This window comes from Mus pahari, chromosome 2, assembly GCF_900095145.1.
Source record: "Mus pahari chromosome 2, PAHARI_EIJ_v1.1, whole genome shotgun sequence".
Lineage (NCBI taxonomy): Eukaryota > Metazoa > Chordata > Mammalia > Rodentia > Muridae > Mus > Mus pahari.
Window position 1 is genome coordinate 99,149,430 of NC_034591.1, and position 7,772 is coordinate 99,157,201.

Below are 7,772 nucleotides of genomic sequence, written 5' to 3' on the forward strand. Positions count from 1 at the left end.
GCCTCCCACCCCACTGCCCCACCCCCCACTCCGCGTCCACTCCCTCCCCCCAGTGCCTAGCATAAGACCAGCTCCATGATAGTTAGCGGGGGTAATGGATAGGAAAGGAAAGATTCAGGAGAATGAACAGCTCTTATTAAACCAAATCCAAGGCTCCAGTTGTCACAGGCAGTTAGTTACCAACAGTCTGGCTGAAGTCAAAATTCTCTCTGGAGTTCCTCATTCTCCCAGAATTGATTCCCCCACTCTTCTTCTCAACTGATTGCTCTGAGTTTGCGCAGGAGACCATTAGCCCTGGTCAACCTCAGCAACCGTCCTGGCTGGCTGCGGGGCGCTGCAGGGTCCTAGCCTGCCTGGTTGCAGCTGAGGGTGGGTGAGCCTCACAGGGTGGCACAGATGAGGCAGTCTCTACTCTGGGCCACGGGTCTGAGGAGCCCAACACCCCCTTGTTTTTCTAAGTGGGTGTTGGGGGATTTCCTTGTTTAAGCCTCCAGGTCTTCCCTTCTTCCGCGTTTAATGAGCTCATTTATTTTTCCTTTTTACTCGGTGGATTTTAGGGCCAATTAATGAGTGCTGGGGTTCTTTTTTAAGAGCCAAGTTGGGCCCGAGTTCCACATTCCCAGCTTTCAGAATCCCCACTATGTCTCCACGTTTCTCCCCCACTCCTTGCCCCAGTGCAGTTTCCATATTTAGAAGTTTCTGGAACATACTGAGGTCCCTTTACAGACCTTCCCCGGGACAATCGTTATGAGGTGAATTTCTGGTTTGGTTTTTGCTTTGTTTTGTTTTTCTAAGGAAGGAACTTCACAAACACAAGGAAAGAGAGCCTTTCTCTCAGGGTGGGGTTTGTCCTCTGAGTTTGGTCTAACGTTCATTTTGGGGTTGAGGAGACTGGCTCTGTGTTCCAGGGAGACTTCAGAGCTGTGTAAGCCTCCTTTGTGTGGTGTGTCTGAGGGAGCTGCCAGGAGGGAGTGGTGGAGGAACGAATTCTGGATGCCTTGCTGCAGTAGTTAGTGCTCAGGAGACCCTGACCCCTGAAGGGCTGTAAGGACACAGGGTGCGCACAGCAAGAACAAGGATCACAGGGGACTCCCTGCATGTCTACCCTGCCTCCAGTCAATAAACGGGATGGAGTGCCGACACCGGAGTCAGCACAGGAGGACAGATGGACACCCTGTAATGGATGTCTATGGGACATTTCCTCATGTTGCAGAGACGTATGGATGGTTGTGTGGTGCGGGAAGACAGACAGGGTGGGGTGGGGCTGGGGAGGAGCAGAATCATTTGAGAATAAGCCCCGGGCGGTTCACTGCCTAAACTTCGAGATTTTTTTTCAAGGCAGGACTGGGGTATTGCCCAAGCTTTAGAGTGTTCACGTAACATGCTCAAAGCCCTGATCACATAAGCCTGGGTATGGTGGCACAAGCCAGTAACCCCAGCTCTTCAGAAGTAGGAGGAGGAATCAAACTTCATGGTCATTCTTCGATACATACGAGTTCAATTAGGACCAACCTGGGCTACAGGAGACCTTGTATCAAAAATAAATAACTGTATAAGTAACTAAATGCACGTTGTTTGCAGAGCGATTGCTGAGTGGCTGGAGCTTGGGCACAAAGCCACCCACGGGGAAGGCAGAGCCCCCAGGCTGAGGGCAGCAACAGGGCATCCCAAGTTGTTCTGCTATATCTCCACACTGAGAGCCATTTCCCTGATACATCAACGTTTCTGCAGCCAAGTGCACGTTGTGAGGCTCGTCTTGCTGGCCTCCTAATGGCCCCATCAGTGTGGCCTGAAGAGAGAAGGGCTTACTCACACTGGACAGATTCCTGCCTTCATTCCTGTCCAGCTGCTGTGCATGCTGCCCTTCCGTATGTAACCAAGTACCTCAGCCGGGATGGACCCACGGACAGCAGCTTATCATCTCCCAGTTTGGGAGGCTGGGCAAAGCCAAGGTGAGGGCACCAATAGGCTGTTTGCTGGCAGTCTGTGGGATTCCATGGCCTTTAAGAGCTGCTGGATAATCTCTGTCTTCATCTTTATTTTTTGAGATTCTTGTGTAGTCCAGACTGGCCTTGAACTCTTTATCTAGTCAGTGAAATATTTATTTAATTATCAAACATAATTACAGTTGGGTGATATAACAGGGCTTTGTGATATCTGTGAAGAGGAAAACTGGGAGCATCTGCCTTTATAAATATTAAAATTTAAGACAGAATGATTGTTTGTCAGATACACATATGACCAAATGGTCCCCTGGAATTTAGGAATGGACACAATATGTTTGTTTGTTTGTTTGTTTGTAGTTTTTGGGTCAAAGACTTATTCTCAAGCTTCAGACATTGAACTTGTAATTTTCTGCCTCAGTCTCCATAGAACTGGGGCTCCAGGCATTTACCACAATGCCTGGCCAGTATATATACTTAATACCTGTTAGAAATATTCTTTTCAGCTTATTGGGAAAGTTACAATTCATTTAGAAAATGGTTGATGCAAAAATAGGGCAAACCTAAAAGTCAAGTAAACGCTCATGTAATATATTCGACTGAAACCTTATGAAAAATTTGTATGATTTTGAAATAGAGGGGATTTTTTAAAAAAAGTTTTAATTATACTTATCAATTCATCTAGAGGGAGCAGAGCATATGTGTCATTGTGCATACATGGAGATCAAAGAGCAGCTATTGCTGTCAGCTCTCTTTCCTACCATGAGGGCTCTGAGACTCGAACTCAGATCTTCATACTTTGAGGCAAGAGCCTTTACCCACTGAACCATCTTGCTTGCCTGGAATAGAGGGAATGTCATTAATAATTGAATCCTCAAAACTCTAAGTGGAGTAGGAAAGACATATTCCCGGGTTTTATTTACTAAACCCAAGACCTTACACATACTAAGAAAGTGCTCTACCTCGGATCCATGCCATCAAACCCTTTTTATCCATTTAGGGACAGAGTCTCACCTTTGGCCAGCTGCCCTTGAATTTGGAATCCTCCTGCCTTAGTTTCAGTAGGCAAAGTCATGTACTATTGTGTCTGACTCCATGTTTTACTTTTAGGATATTTTTTTAAGAGAAAGAGAGAGAGAGAGAGAGAGAGAGAGAGAGAGAGAGAGAGAGAGAGTCTGTCTGCCTGTCTAGGGTATGTGCATGTTAGTACAGGTTTTTTAGAGGCCAGGAAAGCCCAGTTACAGGCAGTTGTGACCTGCTTGTCAGTGGGTGCTGGGAATCAAACTCTGGTTCACAGTCAGAACAAGAAGCCCTAACCACTGAGCCAAATCTCTAGCCCTTACAATATTTCTTTTTAATTGTAAGAACAGACAAACAAACAAAAAGAAAACGCCTTAACTATAGACAAAAGACAAACTAAAATCTCTGCAACACACTTGAAAGGATTTCTCTCTTAACATGCCCAAAGTCCATCTAAATAGGTGACATTTAGCAGGGAGAGAGAGAGAGAGGGAGAGAGAAAGGCAGTACATGGGGCAGGTAATGAAGGTTTAAACAGAGTAGAGGTGTATTAGCCAGAGAGGGGGAAACAGAGTTCCTTACTCCTTGGGTTGATAATGAGGGCAAATCGGCAGTGTATACCACACTGGTAGTGTGAGCTGCTAAAGACTAGGGAAGCATAATCTATCAAGGTCTGTTAAGGCTCAAAACACATACTCATTGCCACAAAGACTCTCTTTTAAAAAGCAGTTGTTTCAACAAATATGAAAGCTTCATGCTTAAGACTATATTTAAAAGAGTGTCTGCAGAAGCACTTCGTGGGGGGAAAGAATCAGACAATCAAGATTACCCATCACCGAGCAGATGGCTGAAGCTCCTATAAAATGGGGTCTTCTAGCATGCAGCTACCACACAAACACATTGTTTGCTCTCACCAGCAACATAAACATGTGGAGAAGTGCTAATAGATTATATACAATAAGCAAATTTCCTGCGTGTGTGTGCCTGTGAGTGTGTGTGTGTATGTGTGTGTGTTCAGGAGGTGTTACAGTATGCTCCCATTTTTTGTAAAAATCTAGAAGAAAAATAAAACCCAATCCATGTGTCTGCTTAGCATCTGGGTGTATTTATACCAGTGATGAGAAGTGATTTTATACTGCATCAACACCCTCAGGGCCAGAAAAGAGAAGAAATCACTTAACTTCTTGCTTCAATATCTTAGCTGTTTCACTTATTATGGGGATCTCCTTTCAAAAATTCAAAACAAATAGACAGAGGCAATTGTAAGGAGGGAAAAGGAATAGAGTAATTAAAATACCTCTGACTTGGCCTGAGGAGATGATTCATGACTTCTGCACAAATATAAGGACCCAAGTTCAAATCCCATTACCCACATTAAAAAGCCAGGGGTCGTCATGCCTGCCTGAAACCCCAGCATAGAGGGGTCATGGGTCAGAGGCTGGGGGATTGATGGAGTTTGCTGCCCACTAGCCTAGCTTCAGATTCAGTGATAGACCCTGACTCGAGGAACTAAAGCTGAGAGTGGCAGAAAAGCACAGTTGGTGGCCCCCCTCGCTTCAGTGTGTGCACACCCATATACACACATGTGCACATATATACCCCCTACACACCACTTATGATTCACTAGGTCCTGGGGATAATGTTCATTGTCCTCGGCTGACTATCAAGACCCCTGGGGTCCATTTCCACAGCCAGAACTAGGCTTTCTGTGCTGACTCTCCACTCTGTTCTCCAGCTTTTCAGGACCAGAGGCATCCTTGATCCCAGGCTGCCTTCCTGATTCACCATCACCTCCCAACTTACGGAAATCTCTGAGGTTGAGTAGAGGACTTCCAACTATTCCTGTAATATCTCATATCTTCCCCAGCAGCCATTTGAGCCTCCCCGTGATTGAATATGTGCCCTGGCTTTAAGATGGGCAGTGGTGTGCCATAACATGTCGCCAGAACCTTACTGAGCTCACTGTAGGTGATAAATACAACATACAGTCGTTGAATGAATAAGCAGCAGAAGAATCAAACTCATGCATGAAGCTAAACATTCCAGATACAAAGGAAGCATGGCCCATGTTCTCAGGATGATGCTGCAGAGGGCCAGGCACGTAAACAGCCAGTTATAACATGAGAAGGTAATCATTGCCATGGGACAGAAGGAACTGCCTGGGAAAGGTCTGGACGGCTTCTCAAGTGAGGAGACATTTAATCAAAATCGTGAAGGCTGAACAGATGTTTACTAGGAAATAAACAGGATGGAGTGATGATGCTGATGGAAGGACCAGCTGCAAGGATACAGCCTCAGGAAGACATCTGAAAATCCCCCAAAGATTTCATTTTCCTTGAGTAGAAAAATCAAGGTTAGGATAGCAGGGGCTGGGGAAGTGATCAGTTCATTGTTGTGCAAGCATGGGAACTGGACTTCAATCCCCAGAATGCACTTCTTTAAAAAGCCAGGCATTTGATTGCTTAGATGGCTCCGCAGGTAAAGATGCTTCCTGTGTAGGCACAACCACCTGAGTCTGGTTCCCAGAACCCACAAACATGTGGAAAGAGAAAATCGACTCCACAAAATTGTCCTCTGACCTCCATGTACTTGCCGTGCATGACGTGTCCCTGTACACACGTACACACACACACACACACACACACACACACACCTCTTCATGACAGAGGTGGGTGAGTCCCAAGGGCATCTCATGAAGGTCTCAGCAGGGCTATTACAGGATGTTAAGATGCTATGCTGGCTCTGGCTGCCTCCTGGAACTCAGCACCACAAAACCATATCGACGAGGCACACAAAGCCAGATTGTTTATATTTTTTTTCCTTCAGAAATGAACTGGCAGTTTTGTAATAATACCAGGAAAATTTGCACTTTTAGGGGTCACCAAAATGTTCCTGAAAGGCTTTACGAGCAATGCCTTTGGTGTCCCCTGGTGCCTGTAGTATTCCCTTCTGTATCTCATCCCACGCCAAGAGGCTACCAAAACCAACTTCAGATATTGGGAGGAAGCTGCAGATTTGAGAGTGTGAGACAGAGGGATGGGTGGTCCAGAATGGGCCAGTCAGCGGTCTTTCTAGCCTAGCTTCTGAACGTTGTGCCTTTCGCGTAGGACAGAGTGGTAGGACATGGTGTCCATCTTGGCAGGAAGCATGGCTGCCATTCAACAGTGTAACTCCATCACCCAGGCAGTCCCTCAGCAAACACATCCAAGGTTTCTTAACCCAAATATCAGATACATGTGCATGCATGTGTTTGTGTGCCAGTATTTGTGTGCGCGTGTGAACATATACACGTGTGTGCATTTGTATGCATGTGTGTGGACAAGTTTGTGGTGTAAAGAGGATGACCTTGCATGCCATTCCTCAATTTCTTTGTGCTTTTAGTTTTTAGGACAGGGTACCTCATTGGCTGAAACAGGCTAGGCTGGTTGGCCAGTGAACCCCACGGGTCCACCTATCTCTGCCTCCCCATTGCTGGAATTGCAGGTATGCACTGTCATTACACCTGGATTGTTTAATAGCCAGGCCCTCATACATGAAAGGCAAGCTCTGAGTTGACTGAGTTGTCTCTCCAGCCTGACTATGCAATCCACTATAGGATTACCAATGTTAGACTAGTTAATGTCATGAAAGTGATGCTCAATGCAGTCATTACCTTCCTTTCCCTAGGCAGAGATAAGATAGTGAATTTAAAAGCTTTTGTTATTATTGAAAGAAACTCTGAGGAGACAGTTTTCTCATTCTGTGATTTGGGGGATACAACTCTGGTCATCATGCTTGTTTACCTGCTGAGCTGCCTCACTGCCCTCTTAAGTCTAGTTATCACCATCAAGAAGTTCTTCAGGGCTTGAGTGAAGCCCACTCTTTAGTGTGTCTCTGAAGGAGTTTCCAGAGAGCATTAACTGAATGGATATGAGCAGCTCTATTCTCTCAGGCTCAATAAAAGGTAGAAGGTGAGAGCCAGCAGAGACCAGTATCCCCTTTCTCTGCTTCCTGATCCCCTGAGATGTGACCATGGGACCTCTCACGACTGTGCTAGGAACTGGCCCTTCCATCTTTCCTCCTCTGCCAGGGTGAACTATATCTCCTGAACTGTGATCTAGAATAAACCTTTCTCCTCTTAAGTTGCTTCTTGTCTGGTATTTAATCACTATATCAGTGGACAAGCCTACTGAGCAATGGCAGTCCTATGACCCCTACAGCTTGCTCCTGAAAGAGCCATCCTGTAGATCTCTGGGAAAAGCATGAAGACACCCCCTTACCCATACAATGGCTTCATAAAAACATGGCTACTGATTGCCTATTGTGGAGGAGGATAGGAGCTCAGGGATCTACTTACATGATTTCAGATGAACTTTGCATTGATTCTTCCAATAAGGAGCTATTTACTTCACCATTTTCAAAACAGGTGTGAAGATGAGAGAGAGAGAGAGAGAGAGAGAGAGAGAGAGAGAGAGAGAGAGAGAGAGAGAGAGTCTCTGCTATGGGCTTTGCATAATAAGAAGCCAGTGGTTTGAGGCCAGTCTGCCTCTAAGTGGCCACTGCTTAAGACCTTCATAGTCTTGGTGNTCTTCCAATAAGGAGCTATTTACTTCACCATTTTAGAGAGAGAAAGAAAGAAAAGAGAGAGAGAGAGAGAGAGAGAGAGAGAGAGAGAGAGAGAGAGAGAGAGAGTCAGTCTCTGCTATGGGCTTTGCATAATAAGAAGCCAGTGGTTTGAGGCCAGTCTGCCTCTAAGTGGCCACTGCTTAAGACCTTCATAGTCTTGGTGAGCATTGAATGGCCCTTGTTAGCATGGCTTGCCCACTTGTG

At 45.8% G+C, this 7,772-nt stretch overlaps 1 long non-coding RNA gene across 1 annotated transcript; it reads left to right on the plus strand.

The window, feature by feature from the left end:
* Window positions 1–1,019: 1,019 nt before the first annotated feature.
* On the plus strand, window positions 1,020–2,591 carry LOC115063145. The gene is made up of 2 exons (XR_003843030.1): window positions 1,020–1,234; window positions 1,582–2,591. It is a non-coding gene; the product is annotated as an uncharacterized LOC115063145 (long non-coding RNA).
* Window positions 2,592–7,772: the final 5,181 nt, after the last annotated feature.